Raw genomic sequence first — 19330 nt, 5'->3', positions numbered from 1 at the left:
TAATTTCACGGTTGTGAAGTTTTAGTAGCCTCTCATATTTTCCCTCTCAGTTAATAAGACCATCTCGTCCTCAAAACTCTGGTGAATGTATGTACTGTTGTATTTGCTGAGTTCAAGTACGGAAGTTCATGTATATTGACCTGTGGAGATTCTCTCCTCAATAACTGTGTTGTATTCCATTAGCCTATACCCTGCCTTACTCTGTTAACTACATCATTTTCCAACTTTAGTCTAGTAAATAAAAATGACTTTAAGAATGAGAATATAGTAGCTGACTATTTAAGACTATTGTTGATATAGGATTGGTACAACGGTTAAGGGTAACTACTGATAGAGTTAATTAAAGGGATCTTTCTTTGTAAAAACCCTTAATGGAAAAAAACCTGTTTGGTGCCTAATGAACACGACCCTGGTCCGCTAAGAAGGGACCAAAAATACAGCATCTTGGACCCAGGAGCATCTTACCTGGACTCATTCTGTCCCTGCTTTTCCACAGGCCGGAGCTTCTTCTTGATGATTGGCAGTTTGGCTGTGTCAATCACTTTGGTCTCCCCACTGCTATAGGTGAACTCCAGGGTTCCGTTCCACTCCCCCTGGGCCTTGCACACAATAGTGTTGGTCAGGTTTTGTTTAATCTCTGCAGTCACCCTGAGAGGAACATATAGCAGCCATGTTCAGAAGATGTACTTAGTGGCTGCCCATCATTGCTCAACATTACTCTTATGATATATTGTGCTGCCATAGTAATATCGAATTACAGTGAGGTTCAAAAGTATTTGGACAGTGCCATATTTTTGATTTGTTTATTTAAATAAGAATAGAATATGTTTGATATTTATGTAACTTTCTCACTCATCATTATTCACAATTCATTCATGATTATCCTTAAACATGGTAGCATCCACATTAATGAAGAAGTGTTTAGAAACACATTATATTCTTATTTACAATAAAAGTGGCTCCAAAATGACACAATACATTGTTCACCATTCATTTCTATTAGGCTCAAAATAATCTGAAACACAACCAAAACAAACTGCAAGTGCATCCAACAAGTTTGTAGTCAGAAGCTTGATGTAGTCATTGCATGCTAGGAATATTGGACCAAATACTTAACTTTTGACCACTTTAATACACATATAAGTGAATTTTTCCATTCAAATCATTTCTCTCTCTCTTTCTTACACACACAGACACACACGCACCCACCCACACACACACATACATACATTCAGAGACCCACCTGTGTACCTTCCCTCCATAGAAAGGCTTAGTGTGGAATGTGACGGTGGCTGAGTAGCCGCTCTTGGCACAGTTGATGGTGACTTTGCCACCCAGTTCCACCCATGGCATGGTGAGGATGGAACGGGCGTAGGCACAGGGCAGCGTGAAGACATACTCCTCATCATGCTCCAGAAGGCATAAGGTCCCTGGGGAGCAGAGGGGGAAAGGTCAAAGGGTCAGATCAGATAAAGGTCAGCATTTTACTGGTGCTAGTTTGGTCCCAGGCTGTTTCTGCTCTCTTGAAACCTCTTGCAAACATTTGTTCATGTTTGGTTAAGACAATGAGTGACAACTGACAAGGAGTTGACATGATAACACAAACAGATATGGGACCAGGCTATACTAGTGCATGGTGGTAACAAAAACAATGTTATCATTTTGGTTCCTTGAAACAGGAGCTTTGATCTGGAAATTTAAAGCCATTAGTAAAGAAATAACTAAACAAAAGGTACTAGAAATACAAACTCGAACGTGTAAGACGCCTGGAACCGAGGCTACACATTTGATAAAAGCCCTAAAGGGTTCTTGACCTTGGGACAGGTTAGATAATAAACTACATAAGGTAAGGTTGTATTGTTTATTACTCAAAAGCTGCATTTTGAATCGAACCCAGCAACTTCCCTTGCACTGTGTTGCTCCTTGTCTATAATGTATAATAAGATGTTGGAGTCAGTAATTCAATCAAATGATTTAGGTTGGTATGTGGCTCTTGCTGATTTCCTGTAAATTGGTTATGTTCCTAATAGCCAAGCACCCGTCACTAATTTACATTAACCTCTAATAAAACTGTACATGCCATAGAATACTGCAGAAGCTTTGGCAGAGACCACAAGGGAAATAAATGGCAAAATCCTCTGCAAGATACAGTATCTCCATACCATAAATATGTCCCACTAAGATTAATATTTAAGCTGGGTAGAAGTGCCTGTGAAACGTGTACTCTAGAATTGCAGCTGCAATATTTAATCTTCCTTAGTGTTTGAGTTGAACAGAAACAAGCATACGGATGGTCCCAGAGTGACAACAGTGATTTAAGGCTCATTAACAACATTAATGGTGAGCATCATTAGCCAGGGTTTTTTTTTCTGTTACTCAGAAAGAACAGTGGACACCCACTGTGCACGACCCCACATCGGCCCATGCATTGATTTCTCTCCCTTTGTGATGTTCACACTACCATCTTTTGGGATACGTGGACTGGATTCCCCGTAAGGGAGGACATTAAAGTTAATGCACAACATCTCTTCACCTACGTCACCATACAGTCTGTTTGGTCATAAGGCCATATAGTACAAATGAGCAATCCCACCAGCCCCTGCTATATGGGTTGCCGATCTATTGCTTTCATGTCTTACTCATGAAACCAATAATCTTCCACTGCAAAACATCTATGGGGTTATCACTTAACCCTATAGCAAACCATAGGAAAGCATAGAAAATGCCATAAGCATCATTCAATGCTATTGCCCTCTACTGTTAACTATTAGCTTTCGTATGAGCAGTGCAATCTCCCTGAATGAAATCGGTTTGCACCCTAATTACCACAGAACACCTGATGGAAGGAATGTCATGCCCGTGCCATACATGTATTATTGCTAACTACTATAATTGAGTCAGTAGAGAAATCATGTGGAAGGTCATCACATGACTGGCTGGCATATACTATTTTAGCTATATTACAAGTGGGGAAAATGTACTTCGCAATCGATCCCTCTCCTCGACCCTCTCCTGGACCCTCTGGTCTTACCCTGTTCACCTCTTCATACTGTGTATGCCATGTACTGTACTGTATGTCCAATGTCACTGAATGAATACTGTCTTTGGTTGAAAGCATAAAGGCACAGAAATATTGCATTTATAAACCCCCACATTGACCCACCATGACAACCCACAACCACCGCAAATCACAGCAGGAGAAGATTGTATCTGATACATGCTTACTGTACTCTCTTCTCCATCAGACATCATCTTACTCAGCACCAATCAATGCAGCACTAAATATCGGCCACTCAAAAAGTATTATATTTTTATTAGAGGCGCATTACTCATCAAGATGCCAAACCACACAGGCCTCTAAATGTGAGAGGGTCACCATTGTGCTTCGAAAGCAATCCCACAGTGAATGATTCACCAGGCATTAAAAAGGTACGCCAGAGAATATTGTCTGGACGTGGTGAATCAGTATAACATGTATACAGATTCAGTCGATTCGGTTCAAGGGCTTCCTGTATCCCATCAGTGTGACTCATTCAGAAAAGCCTACATTGTGGCATCATGACGACAGATATTGTGTTGATATTGTATTGATTGCCATCAGAGAACTCTCATATCCTTCCATTGTGCAAGAGGACTATGCACAATGGATAGGTATGAGAGTAAAACTAAAACTGGCTGCTGTAGATGCCATTAGCAACGGTCATCAAAATTATTTAAATATTTTTAAAACAATTCTAACAAATGCAACAGTTGGATAATGGATGAAGATACTCCAAACTTTTAGAATTTAAAACATCCATTATAGCACATAAAACATTTTCCTGGCACGGACAAATAATGAACGAAGTTCAGGAATTTTGGTGGGAATTCAGGTATTCAATTTATTGTTAAATGTCAAAATGTTTTCTTAGAATGCACTCATATATAAATGTTCTAATAGTATCAGGGTTTAAAAATACATATTTTGTGTAACAATAAAGAAAACTATATGTGCCTAATTTGCATAAATACACTGGGTGTATTTGCATATATGAAATGTTTTACATAAAGGGGTGGTACAGGACTGCAACCACCAAAAACGTGCTCTGCCTAGGCACCTCAAACTCAACTCAGGACATCAAAGCCAGTTCCGCTCCGTTTTTTAATTGTTGCCCTCTAATCAGGGACTGATTTAGACCTGGGACACCAAAAGGGTGCAATTAATTATCAGGTAGAACAGAAAACCAGCAGGCTCCAGACCTCGTAGGGTAAGAGTTGAATACCCCTGCGGCCTACCTGCACTCACCTGCTCTGTCTAGACTGCCTCATAAATTACTGTTGTTGTCAAGTTCTGTTGCATAATTCAACAAGTGTGCCAATTGCAGGATACCCTCGTATAAAAAATCAACAGGCTTGGCTCTAGATTACACCTCTCTATACATACTTTACATTGTTTGCGAAATCAGAAACAATATCACTATAATCAAGTGTTCATTTAAGTGCATCTAATTTGTAAAGATTTCAACTGTATTAAAATGATTACTTTTTTCAATTCCACAAAAGATGAACACCCATCAAAATAAAGGTAGCTTTCTTCTCTTTCTTGTGATGTGTCGAGACGATGCGTTAAATTCCCGACTAAGCTTTAGCGTTCTTATAGATGCAACGAAAAGACAATGTATTCAATTGAGCCCATTTCAGCCATTAGGGTGGTGTGTTTGACTGGACATTACAAACATTTCCGTGGTCGTAACGTTAACGGGGAAAAAAGACAGGCACAAGCAAGAGTATGAAAGAGTCGGAGGAGTATGAAAGCAATCAATCCAGCGAGATTTAAGTGAACACAGGAAATAGATGGCTGAAAAAGACAGATCCTCAGGTGGGCGGGGCATGCGCATTGCTAATGCCATTCAAACTGCCAACAACTGTATCTCTATGTATATTCCAAAACCTAAGCTTAAAAAAAGTATATGATTTGAACTCAATCATGTACTTATGGTGTGTAATGATGTCATGTCATAGTATCGTGGGGACCAGGTTAGATTTACTAGATAAGTGGCTTGGGGCCACAGAGTCTACATTCCGTTATGTCAAAGGAGATTACTGATGTTTATGATAGCATGATTGATGGACAGGATATACTGACTTGGGGTAAAGAGTAATAACATCAAAGAATGGGAGTGCCCATGATGATTACCAGATGTTCATGGAGAGACATGTAACAGAGTGTATATATAGAGAGAGTGGATCTTTGTTCTGGAGTGAGGGAGATGATAGAGGCAAAGCTCTGTCCTTCTGTTATAACTAACCATGGTACATATTTAATATCTTATATGAACTCCTCATCAAAAGTGTCTAAGTACATCCTTACATTCGTAATCACTTGATACCCTAGAAACTCATCATAACAGATTGGCGTCTAAACGAACAGGATGCAGTTTACAGCCAAACTAACAGGTAAGCAGAATTTCATTTTTTTGATTATGTCAAATTCTGCTTATCTGTGGTAAGGCTTAGCTGTAACAGACTTTTAAAATTCTATATTTTAAAAGGGAGATGATGAGTTATTGAGTTATTTAGTGGGATGTAAGGAGAATGATCAAATTAGACAATAACAGGGTGCTATGATTCTAAGAAGGGTTTGGTGAGAGTAATGACTAAAAAAACTACAGAGAAGAAGGAGAATGGGTGTAACAATAGTGTGTGTAGGGTCTTTCAATGTGTACTACGATAACATAGGTCAGAGGTTCGAGTCCTCAACATGACGAGATTATACAGTGTACGACATTATGAAATAGAATAAGGTATTTTGGTACATAGGTTCGAGGCCATGAATCAAGGATATGGTTTGAGGCCATGAATGTTTCATAGTTTGATCAAGGATATGGTTTGAGGCCATGAATGTTTAATAGTTTTATCAAGGACATGGTTTGAGGCCATAAATATTTAAGAGTTTGATAAAGGACATGGTTTGAGGCCATGAATATTTAAGAGTTTGATCAAGGATATGGTTTGAGGCCATGAATGTTTAATAGTTTTATCAAGGACATGGTTTGAGGCCATAAATATTAAAGAGTTTGATAAAGGACATGGTTTGAGGCCATGAATATTTAAGAGTTTGATCAAGGATATGGTTTGAGGCCATTACTGTTTTAGACTACTGTGGTAGAACATTATAAAATGAAGAGAGAATTAGACGTGAATTACTCAAAACGGCCAGGAGATGGAGCCAATGCAATGTAACATATGGAATCATAGCACCAAAACGACAAAATAGGAACTACATTTTAATACAGCTCAGGATGGGGATTTTAATGTAAGTATTTAATTACTAATAATTGCATGAAATAATAGTAATAATGAATGGCCAACTTAGTAGACTAATATCTGGAAAAACAGTCACCATTAAGAGTAAAGCAGAGCTTCATTTAACTCGAAGTGAGAGACAGGAAATGACAAAATTATTACAGGCTAATCCGCAGTTAGAATAAGTATTTTGTAAAAGTAATGTCAAGTTAAGTAATTGCATGGGACAACATGGGCGATTTTAGGAACAAAGAGCAGAAAATAATTTGAATCTGAGGGGTGCATAATAAGTTGTAAAAATGGGTATAATAATTTGATATACATTTGGATAAGAAGTTACGATATATAACATCATTAATTCATAGAATATCAAGGAGTGGTATGGAGATTGTGAGGTTATTTTAGAGAGTAGTGGAAAGGTCTGTATTTTCTGGACAGGCAGGGCAGTCAGTGTCCGGGAAATTACAGTCTATTTTTGGTTCCGCTGGTAAAATGTTTGAAGAAGAGATTTGTGTCGATTAAGAATTGGTTAAAAACACCACGAAGGGATTATTTGATGTGAGTACCTAGAAGTTTCTAACGTTATATATGTATTAACTTGCTCACCCAAACGTAGACGTACGTCATGGGTGGGAAAGTAATTAATATGGGTTTTCTAAGTTTGTACCGTTGTTGGATCATGTGATAGAGATAAGGTTTAAGGAATAAACTGACCATAAGTAATGTGATTATAGACGTAATGTGTAATATAGTAGAAAGCCAATATAGGGTTCCATTGAACTATTACGATTTATTTGTCATTTCAATGGCATAGAGTAAAATCTTTATGAGTGTAATTCAACTGATGGTATGTGTTGCTTGCACGGATACTACAAAGTATTTGGTTTGGTGATGTTGCATGGAAGATTTGTAGCGTGTTGTGGATTAAATAGAAAGACTCACTTATTTAACAGGTATAGAGAGACGATTGCGTGGTAGTTATTTTTTGGGAGGAGTTGACTAAGTGTTTGTTAGATTAAACGATTGAGAATGGTGGCGTAATGTCTATAAATAAATTGGATATTAATAATATGGATACATTCAATATATGATGGTAAAATACAACAAGTGTTTGGTGTTACTTCTAGCCTACTTAGAAATTATATTTACCTAGATCTGATGTATTCTAATAATGGAGGATTGGTGATAAACTGAACCAAACATGACGTTACTACAGCAATTTAGGATGGTTAATGTTGTTACGTTAGTTTTTAAACCCTATGATAGAGGTAAATGTAGAACGCTGTTTGAGAGTGTGTTTTATTTTGTCTACTAGTAAAAAAGCTGGAAGAATTTCCATCTTTTTTGTCTAAGGGTGTTAACCATTGGGGCTCGCTGAAACGTGAGAAAGCTGTAAGGGACATTATGGGTTACGTTAGGTGTACAGGGATCAGTGGTTGCTGTGGAGATGGAAGTCGTAGGGGGTTGAATGTTTGGTGTGAAAGAGCTAGCTTGTTAGTGGTGCGAACTAGTGAAGTTAAAGAGTGGTGACGTAACTTGCTAAGCGACGTGGAAGTAGTTGTTTAACTTGCTTTTCAAGGATCACAGATTTTGTGGAGCGACGGGTAACAGTGTTTGGATGGTAAATGTTGTCGATATGTGTAGAGGGTCCCTGGTTTGAGCCCAGGAAGGGACAGAAATCAAAACTTTTGCATTGATGCTGTTGACCTAGATTACTAGGTGAATTGATAACATTATGTGAAAGGGATTGTTTTACCAACACATAGAGGATAGTATAACATAGTAATTAAAGTTGCATAGCTGTGAATATATGTTTTATTTGTTTTGACTATAATTTAAAAATAATGTGTCATCTGTTAAAGGAATGTTAGATGGAAAGTCAGCAATAGAGGATAATTGAGATTATAGAGGGTTGTCTGTGTTTGAAAAGAAAAGTTGGTTCAGTGAGTGTTGAGAAATTGTGAATTGTATTGTTTGATGAGACATGTTGAATTGGATTGTTTAATAGACGGGTATTAAAATAATTATTTATATTTAGGTGAATGAAAATATGTTATTAGGTAGTATTGATTTGTGGAGACAATTTAATAATGACATGATTTCGTAAGAGGGTGAAAGAAAGTAGTGATAGTTGGGCTATATTGACATATGTAGGAAGCATTGGGATGATATGAAGAACATGTCTAGATAGGTGAATATGGAACATTATTTGATAATTGGTAATTATTATTATTTCATTATATAGTTTGTTTAAACAACAGTGAGTTATGCAGACAGTTCATTAATTCTAAAAATGATAATCTAATTATGGTACGTTGAACAATGGGATATAGTTTTTACTATTAGGATGATGGATTAAGTTTAAAAAATGTGTAAGTATGAAGTTATTAAACAATAGGTTTATATTTTAAAACATCTATGTAACAGGTTGTGATGATTAAATTACTAGAAAGGGGTTACAGGTTTATATTAGAAGGTGTAGTGAACTAAATGAAACGTGGTATTATCTAGTGTCTTCTGAGTGGGACTTTTTTTCCCAGGATTGATGGAAGTCTACTATAGTATTATGTTAAGGGGAAAGTAGGAGACAACGTATCAAACCATTTTTAAATAGATGCCTGGGATAAAATATCTAGTCTTACTTAAGCGGAGTACGTGATTGTATTGGATAATGAATGAAATATGACATTTACAGGGGTTACAGGAACAATAGAAGGGGAAACAGATTTTCCTATGTTGTTGATCAAGTAAACGATAATGGATCATTTGATATGGGATCACAAGGAGCAGATTTAGGGGTTCAATAATCATTGTGAGATTTAAAGAGGATATGGTCCGAAGGGTAATCAATTAAACATACTCATTATATACTAAGTGAAATTTGAGTGGTTTTCATCTTTTGAGAGATTTTATATAATCTTTTTATGGAGTAGTTATGAGGAATTAGATTGATACAAACGATTATTGATGAGATAGGACTGTGTATATCTGTATCATGTTTTGTGTGTACTTACTATCTTTGGATTACTGATTGTAATTGAATGTTAATGAAATGTATAATTTATCTTCCAGGAGAAAGGGGATTTCCTTATCTCATTGGAATGCTGCCCAGGGCTAGGGGGAGCAGTTTAGTGAAGTTAGGCAGTATTAGGTCGTAAAAGGGAGCTACCAAATTAAGTAAGGCCTGGCTATTTTTGTTTGTTGTTTTTCAATTGGGTTTTTCAAATAAAACACAACACACCTAGTATGATGATTATGATTTTAGGGGGTTTTCAACAGGTCAAAGATGAACAGGGCGGCAGATAGCTTAGTGGTTAAGAGCGTTGTGCCAGTAACCGAAAGGTCTCTGGTTCTAATCCCCGAGCCGACTAGGTGAAAAATCTGTCGATGTGCCCTTGAGCAAGGCACTTAACACTAATTGCTCCTGTAAGTCGCTCTGGATAAGAGCGTCTGCTAAATGACTAATTATTTTATTATAAGTCTTAAAGGAGCACACACAGTGAATTTTATGGAGTTTATTTTTTTATTTTTTGACTGAGTTTTGGGTATACACATGATTTCTTATGAGAAGAACTGTCATGAGGACTTAATGTACACTTGGGATAAGTAACATTTATGAAATGTTTTGATAATAAAATTGGATTTATAAAAATTTGCTAATTTGAGTAGTAGGTATATACACTGCTAAATTAATAGTATTAAGAATGCATTGAGATAATGATCTGTATTTATTATCAGGATGAGGAAAGTCATAATTGAATTATGGATGTTTATACTGCATGTTAATATAAGTGTACATTCTGACAGTTGTAATGGGTGATAAAGTTGAGGGTTTTAATTTTCATTGATAAGGATAAAGTGAATCAATATGGATTGTCATTTTAAATTTGGTTGAGTTAAGTAATTTGGTTGGTTATAATTTATAACATGAATGAGTGATTTAAGTGAATCATTAGTATGTAATAGTATAGAACTGTTTTATATAGATGTTATGGATTAAAACAGTGATACATTATGGTAATGTCTTAGGATACACTTACATTATTTATTTTGAGTGGACATTGTTGAATCATACTGTTTGAAACATGGAAGTTAAGGTGAGGATTGTGAATGAAATCATGAATATGTTGATTAATTGGGTTAACGTATTAGCATATTAGTCATTATATACATTTGAAGTATTGGGTGATATTGATATGGATGTTTAGAGTGGTACATATCTATGTTGATAGGCAAGTACTTAATTGGTTCCTATCATTGGGTTATGATATTTTTATATGATCTGATTTTGGTGGAATTCTTAAAGCATGAATAGTTTAGGGATGTAATGATTTAACAAGGAGTGGAAATAGAGTGTTATAATGTGTATCTATCTCAGGTATATTAGGAGGACAAAGTCGGAGTTGAACATTGTATCTTTTAACAATCATGAGTTTTTAAGCAATTGGGTCTGAGATGTTACTCATTAGACTATGTAAGTGATAATGACATATCAATGGATGCTATTATAGTAGATAAAGAGGGAATGTATGTGATTATATGGGGGATACATGTTGGACATTAAGATTAGGAAGGTATTGGGAATTTAAATAAAGCTATGGGCAATAGAGACATATAGGAAGGTATTAGGAGTATGAATAGAGATGTATCAGTCAATATAAATGCAAGGAGAGAAAGGATAAATTATTCATCTATATGTTATCACAGTTTAGAGTCCATTGATAATGTTGATTGAGGAATGAGGAATGTTAAGTTGGAAATGTATAAAGCGGATTGAGGTTTACAGGTTTGAAGATGGGGAAAGAAGAGATCTCAGTAGATCAGATAGCGCCCCAAGTGACCAGAGAAAAGCTTGGGGTTCATTTGTATGAAGATGGATGAAGAAGATTGAAGTTGTTTTATTTTGATATATTCATTTGAATATATTGTAATATCCATGTAACTTAGTAATGGTCATGGATCTTTGTATTTGTGGGGATGATGTCATGATGGTCACAATTTATTTTATGGATGTTTTTCTTGGTCGCATGTCTCATAAAAAGGGGTCATTTTAAAATGGGGGATGTCTATGTGGGATTTTTTCTTATATATATAAGTAAGGTTTTGACTACATAGATTATTAGCACGAATATATAGTAGTTAATTATGTGTTTATCTTTTACTCAGACTGAGTTTATAGAGGTTTGAGAGGTTTGATATTGCATAAGATAGATGACTGAGAAATTATACCTTTGTTGATTAAATATATTGAGAATCAGGTTGGATTCAGGTTAGAAGGTAGAAAGGGGTGAATTCTCAGTTATCTAGCATAGTTTAGGCTGTAGTCATATATATATATATATATATATATATATATATATATATATATATATATATATATATATATATATATATATATATATATATATATATACTACTGATTGGGAATATTCTATTTTATATGAATTGTTGGGGGTTAAGTATCTTACTTACCACAAAATAATAAACAAAAAAGTGGATTGTAATGATGTCATGTCATAGTATCGTGGGGACCAGGTTAGAGTTACTAGATAAGTGGCTTGGGGCCACGGAGTCTACATTCCGTTATGTCAAAGGAGATTACTGATGTTTATGATAGCATGATTGATGGACAGGATATACTGACTTGGGGTAAAGAGTAATAACATCAAAGAATGGGAGTGCCCATGATGATTACCAGATGTTCCTGGAGAGACTTGTAACAGAGTGTATATATAGAGAGAGTGGATCTTTGTTCTGGAGTGAGGGAGATGATAGAGGCAAAGCTCTGTCCTTCTATTATAACTAACCATGGTACATATTAAATATATTATATGAACTCCTCATCAAAAGTGTCTAAGTACATCCTTACATTCGTAATCACTTGATATCCTAGAAACTCATCATGGTGTCAGCGTTTAACTGAGCCTCAACAAACCCGAAGCACATCAATTCACTCACCTTCCCCTATCATGGACACACCAATGGACATGCCCATGAACTTGCTTCTTGTCCACACGTGGGTGTTGACACACATCCTCCTCTCTGGGCACTCGCAATAGAATCCTGAGACAGGTGGGTGGTGGGACACCTGCTCGGCCACGAAGCGAACCCGGTAACACTCGGTCCCCGACGGATCATCCTGCTGTTGGGTGTTGATGGGGCCCCTGGAGGCTGGTTCCCTTGGGCCCTGAGACCTGAGGGGCCTCACTCTGTCCCGAGGCACCTCCCAGGAACAGTGGAATGTCTCGCCCAGCGCCGGGTTGTAGGGCTTCTTGGCCACAGCTCCTTTGCGGCCCTCGTGGAAGGCGGTAAGGTAGTACTCGACGAAGCGTACGATGCGGTCCTCCGCCGTGGCGCCAGCCGTGATGGACAGGAACATGTCCGGGTGGGCCATGAAGTTAGCGTACATCTCCAGCAGGGAGCGCTTCTCCAGGATGAACGTGGGCAGCACCACCTGGTAAACAGGGCGGGAGGCGACCGTTAAACTACATGAGGGAGACACTTCACTAGAGTGCTGGTAGGGAACAGTAATAAAGAGGCGCACTAGTCATAACTTAAACTAAAAGCTTTTTTAGTGTCATTCCATGGCTGTTTTGATGCCATTGATTATTATATTCAACTGAGCAGGCTAGTGAAATGGACATACCAGTACATAACAAGACATTCCTATTCAGTGAACCAGTAAACATTGCGTTGGCCATACCAGCTCTAACATTCCAAGGGAAAACTATGAAGAGACAGCAGAGTGTGTTGGCTGTCTTAAAAAGGAATCAAGACATTCCTACATAATCTATTCAGTGAACCAGTAAGCGTTGTGTTGGCCATACCAGCTCTAACATTCCAAGGAAAAGACATGAAGAGAGCGTTGGCTGTCTTACCCGGGTGAGGTCCATGCCCAGTTTGAGCTGGGAGAGGAGGTGCAGGATGATGCTCCGCTGGTCATCCAACACTCCCAGGTCCTCCTCCTCATTGTCCTCCATGTCAGTCACCTCCTCACTGGGGCTGACGGCCTCCAACCCCGCTGGGTGCTGCTGAAACAACAGAGACAACAACAGAGACACAGTTAGACTTAGATGAAAGTGGTCTGACATAACAGTGACAAGGTCTCCCTGGTAAATGAGGTCTGTACATATTGTGCATGGATGTCTTAACATCTATCACTAAAGGGTATTATGCCTGACATAGTCTGGAACGCCCAAATGATCAGTGTCCATTTTCTCATACTGATCCCCTCCTTATTACATTTACGTCATTTAGCAGACGCTCTTATCCAGAGCGACTTACAAATTATTGGGACAACAATATTTATTTAACTCTTATTTTACAAAATAAGTTGAATTTACAGCAACGACCTGGGGAATAGTTACAGGGGAGTGAAGGGGAGATGAACGAGTCAATTGAAAGCTGAGGATGATTTGGTGGCCATGATGGTATGAGGGCCAGATTGGGAATTTAGCCAGGACACCGGGGTTAACGCCTCTACTCTTACAATACTGCCATGGGATCTTTAGTGAGGACACACGTTATACATCCCATCCAAAAGAAGGCACCCTGCACAGGGCATTGTCCCCAATCACTGCCCTGGGGCATTGGGATATACAGTTGAAGTCGGAAGTTTACAGTGAGGGAAAAAAGTATTTGATCCCCTGCTGATTTTGTACGTTTGCCCACTGACAAAGACATGACCAGTCTATAATTTTAATGGTAGGTTTATTTGAACAGTGAGAGACAGAACAACAACAAAACAAGTATGTTCATCTCTAGGAGATCGAACGCGTCTCCTTCCTGAGCGGTATGATGGCTGCGTGGTCCCATGGTGTTTATACTTGCGTACTATTGTTTGTACAGATGAACGTGGTACCTCCAGGCATTTGGAAATTGCTCCCAAGGATGAACCAGACTTGAGGTCTTGGCTGATTTCTTTTGATTTTTCCATGATGTCAAGCAAAGAGGCACTGAGTTTGAAGGCAGGCCTTGAAATACATCCACAGCTACACCTCCAATTGACTCAAATGATGTCAATTAGTCTATCAGAAGCTTCTAAAGCCATGACATCATTTTCTGGAATTTTCCAAGCTGTTTAAAGGCACAGTCAACTTAGTTTATGTAAACTTCTGACCCACTGGAATTGTGATACAGTGAATTATAAGTGAAATAATCTGTCTGTAAACAATTGTTGGAAAAATTACTTGTGTCATGCACAAAGTAGATGTCCTAACCGACTTGCCAAAACAATAGTTTGTTAACAAGACATTTGTGGAGTGGTTGAAAAACTAGTTTTAATGACTCCAACCTAAGTGTATGTAATCTTCCGACTTCAACTGTATATAATTTTTATACCAAAGAGTGCCTCCTATTTGCCCTCCAACACCACTTCCAGCAGCATCTGGTCTCCCATCCAGGGACCGACCAGGACCAGTCCCATTAGACACATCCACAAGTAGAAGAGGACACAATTTTTGCTTTGATTTTGCATTGTCTTATTTTCATTGCTAATCCAAGCACTACATAAAGTCACATCCATTATTTAGAGAGTATGTATGGACCTAATAGTCCCATAAGCGCAGAGCCATAGGAAAGAAGGACCCATTAAATAGGAATATTTTTATTTAGGCAATCTATGAACTCATGGATACAATTTTTATCTACTTCCCTAGTCAGATGAACTTGTGGATACCATTTTTATCTCTGCGTGCGGTTTGAAGGAAGTTGCTAACTAGCGCTAGCGCAATTGCTAACTAGCATTAGCTTAATGACTGGAAGTCTATGGGTATATGCTAGCATATTGCGCTTATGCTAGTTAGCATTTGCTCACGAAACTACCTCCAACTTAATTTATACTGGACACAGAGACATAAAAATGGTATTCACGAGTTCATCTGACTTTGTGGAAGTAGATAAAGGGTAATTACCAAAATCCCAAAATATCCCTTTAAATACCAGGCAGGGAACACAACCAATTTCATTGTTCCATGCATTCTTGTTCCATTTATTCCTACCACATTCACACTTTCCCTGTAATTATGGTTCAGCAACACGCAGGGGGTCAAGGTATACCTCAGAGAATTTCCCTGAGAGTACACTGCCTGATTCCTTGCAACAGCTTAGTGCCTCCAGCATGGACTCACAATGCCTTGACAAGGCTTTGATATGGTTGATATGGTGCAGTGAACGTGGACAGGGTTGTGTCCTCCATTTGTGTTCCAGCATTCAGCTGGAAGCGGATTCAATCTAGGTTAAAGAAAAGCCCTAGTGCCTTTGATATCTCCTGCAGTAACTCGGGGCAAAAAAATTGCCTAATGTATAATGCAAGAAAGTGCTCCAGAGCCTGTGGCCAACAAAAACTGTCTTCTTCTCCTCCTCTTCCTTCCTTCTCCCTCCCTTTTCACTTTCCCTCTATTTATATTTGTTTCTCTAACAATGTACAGTACAGTACAGTATGCGTATGCATCTGACATGTGACAGACTGCAATGAAAAGAAAATGTAACAAAAAAAGTTCACTGAATGTGGGACAGAATACGGTTCTCTGTAAATGACAGCCTGTAATGCATTATACAAACAGAATGAACCATTACTTGGTAAATGCATACATGACTAACTCTGATATCAGGAACTTATTCTACTTGTGTTAAGAATAGAGAACAGAGGTACTCCTAGAGCGACATAATTGAGTGAACTAACAGAGGGAACAAAGAGAAACATCACATGGAGGAATCTGCCTTTCTGTCACCTGAATATTTAATTCCATGCATGCCACAAGCCAAGCTACACATATCTTTCTGCACACACACACACACACAGTCCCAGGAGCTAGCATGCTCCAGAAGCAGAGGGATTTAAATAGCTTGAAAGAGAAAAAGAAGGAGGCGGTAGGAGGTCTGTTGTAATTCCAACACACAAACTAATTAAAAAGGCTCTTAATAATGACAGGAAATTGCTTGAGAGGTCAGTTCTACCTCTATCCCTTGAGTTATGCAAGCAGGTCTACTCTCCTCAACACTGTAGACATTACAGGTTGCTAACAAGGAACATACGCTGGGAAAAAAGATAAACAATGTAGTCTCTGCTATTGTACAACAGAAACAGCCAAAGCATTCAGCTATGTAGGAATAGATTGTTGCCCGCCAATACCAGTTGACTACCAAATCACTAAATTGGTCACTTGTTTTCATGGAATTGGAGTTTTATACATATGATTTGGTTTGGCACAAAGTCTTTAGCGTTCCTGCTTTCACTGTTATATGGTATGACAGTTGGTCAAACCACAGAGGCAGTTACTCGTTATAATGGACCGTGTTCTAGAATACAGAATAAATAGCTCAGCAAAAGCACTTCACTACATGGCTCATCAACTTCTGTCCATAGCATTGATTTTATCAGTGCAACAAAAAAATAACTGCATTTTGCGGTCAAATGGAAGCAGAGGAGACACTCCATTGGTCAATATCACAGAGACAGACAAACCAATGTATGTCAGGATAATGGATCACGTCATAATCCATTTTAACGATGACACTTAAAACAATAAACAAATATTTAAAAGAAACACACTGAGCATCACTCATAACAGCTTTCAAGGGTGCTACAAAATGTGCAAAGCACAGCATTTGCTCCTCTTGCTGCAACCTCACTTTCTTTACCTCAAAACACATCTATCCACCTCATGCGTACTAAATACACACACACACACACACAGTCTACCTTTAAACACCCTCACTTACGTTGCATGGTTGAGAAGACACATTCTTCCTCTCAGTACCGCTGGATCTCATCTCCAGTATGCTGTTTGTGTATATGTGAAAGACACACCGATCACAGGCACACAGTTCCACACCAGGTGTCCACAATGTCCTGGAACAGAGTTTCTACCCACCGCTTCACTGTTGCAGAGAGTACTACAAAGAGAAAAATCCCTGGAACACAATTCTACCGTTAAAACTATATTCAGTTAAAGCTCCTTTCAGCTTCTTCTAATGCCATTGTAGAGAGAGCGTTTATAGTTCTGAGAGGCTTGTTCTGCTGAGAGAATGTTGTGCAGAGGCAGAGTTGTCCAGCTGGAGAGAGACATGTGCTGGGGTGTTGGTGGAGGTGGTAAAGACCCTAGTCTGGTGCGTGTCTAAGAGAGAGGAGTTAACGTAAAGGTACTGTACAGCTGCACAGTCTCAGCCTCTCTCTCCCTGCCGCCCACTCCACTCGGAGGGGGAGAGACCCTTTGACGCGGACCATTCCCTCCATCCCCCTCATCCCTCGTGTTTCCCTACCCCTCCCTCTCCTCTCCCCCATACGCCTCCTCCCCCTCCCCTGGCTGTCATATGATACATGATGGTGTGGATCAGCCGGTTTAATTAAACAGCAGTCTGGCAGCTCTGGAGACCCCATCAGCCCTGGTTCTGCAGGAGCTACGGTGGGCGGCTTTCAAACACACTATCTCTATCGCTCTTTTTCTCTCTCTCTCATTTCTCATAGCCCACAGTATGTCATTCAACACTGCAGGTATTTTTCATTCATCCTTCCTCTCTCTCCTTTCCTCATTCACCACACTCTCAGTTTTCTTATCACATGTTCCCTCTCCTTAACTAGCTTCCCATGTCTCTCTCTCTCTCTCTCTCTCTCTCTCTCTCTCTCTCTCTCTCTCTCTCTCTCTCTCTCTCTCTCTCTCTCTCTCTCTCTCTCTCTCTCTCTCTCTCTCTCTCTCTCTCTCTCTCTCTCTCTCTCTCTCTCTCTCTCTCTCTCTCTCTCTCTCTCTCTCTCTCAAGGAGTCAGGGGAGTGTGTGGGCGGATAGCTGGGATAGGGGGAAAGTCTGCTCATGCTCTCACTTCAAAGGCTAACTCTTTCTTCCACTTGACTTGAGTAGTCCATTCAACACCCACCTCCATCCCCATCCTCTTCCTCCTCATCCTCCAATTCTCAGCCGAATGTCTTGACATCCCTCTATCGCTGCTCCCCTCCCTCGCTCATTCCTTCCGCAAATGGAGAGGAAGAGTGCTAACTTCAGACTTCTACACTGACCTTTTCATATAATGGAACTGTCCTTGATTCACCTTCACCTTTTCAGCACATAACTATCCCAGGTGCTTTCTCTCCTCTGTTCCACATGCTGAAAAAGTCACTAAATGAGTTATTAGATCCTTGGAAACACAGTGAGATGTCAACCTTGTTGTGGTAAATGACATTTTATTTGTTGTGTTCAGTCAGCCGAAACAACGTCTTCATTAGTTCTGAGCCATTCTTTTTTTGTTGTCTCTGAATTGCTCACTTAAACAGCTGCTTCAGTTTCAACGAATTTCAAACAAAGAAGCTAAACATCCAGAACCTTTCTCCGATAACAACCTGGATAATAACTCAGTGAGTAGAATCACCAGAGGCATCGTCAGAAAATGGATCAGTTCATAGTGTGCTGTCTCGCTCTGTTTGGATATTGACAGATAATACAGAAGCAGTGTGAATTCACACCCTGGCATGTTGATCAGCGCAGGCGGAAAAGAGCTGCGCTGTCTGCCTCTCCAACACTGATAAATATCCATAGAGAGGACCTGGATCAGATGCGAGCTGCTCATGGACAATATTTATAAAGTGTCTCAGAGTAGGAGTGCTGATCTAGGATCAGGTCCCCCCTTGTCCAAGTAGTCTTATTCATTTTGATCTAAAAGGCAAAGCTGATCCTAGATCAGCACTCCTACTCTGAGATGCTTTATAAAAACAAACTATGTCACTCCTGAGCCTATAGGTAAAACAATTAGACATTTTATTGGATGGGCTAAAACAATTGATGACTATTAGTCCCAATATCCTTTACCTATTGTACTGTAGCTGTCTATAGTTAAACAAGAAGACACGACAAAGACTAGCAACATGATGGCGGATGCTAACGTTATGGAGATGCTAGTCACTATCCGCGCATAAATGGCTACCCTACTCTCTAGGGTTGAATGGCGGGAACCCGGTTATCGAGATTTACCACCCAAAACCACTCCATTTTCCCAGGATAAATAACTGCGAGAAACCGGTAAATTCAAATAAATTATTTATATGAACAGCATGGC

General features: G+C 39.0%; 1 pseudogene across 1 annotated transcript in view; it reads right to left on the bottom strand.

Moving 5' to 3' along the window:
- Window positions 1-19330, bottom strand: part of LOC311132505 (oxysterol-binding protein-related protein 10-like) — a 91367-nt pseudogene that overhangs the window by 4617 nt on the left and 67420 nt on the right. The window contains exons 8-11 of the transcript XR_014615357.1: window positions 13164-13316; window positions 12244-12739; window positions 1244-1430; window positions 466-648 (exon numbers count right to left, since the gene is read on the bottom strand). The product of XR_014615357.1 is annotated as an oxysterol-binding protein-related protein 10-like (transcript). The remainder of the gene's footprint in view (window positions 1-465; window positions 649-1243; window positions 1431-12243; window positions 12740-13163; window positions 13317-19330) is intronic.

The sequence above is a fragment of the Coregonus lavaretus genome, assembly GCF_964263955.1.
Source record: "Coregonus lavaretus genome assembly, chromosome: 7".
Lineage (NCBI taxonomy): Eukaryota > Metazoa > Chordata > Actinopteri > Salmoniformes > Salmonidae > Coregonus > Coregonus lavaretus.
This window is presented reverse-complemented; position numbering and strand designations above follow the sequence as displayed.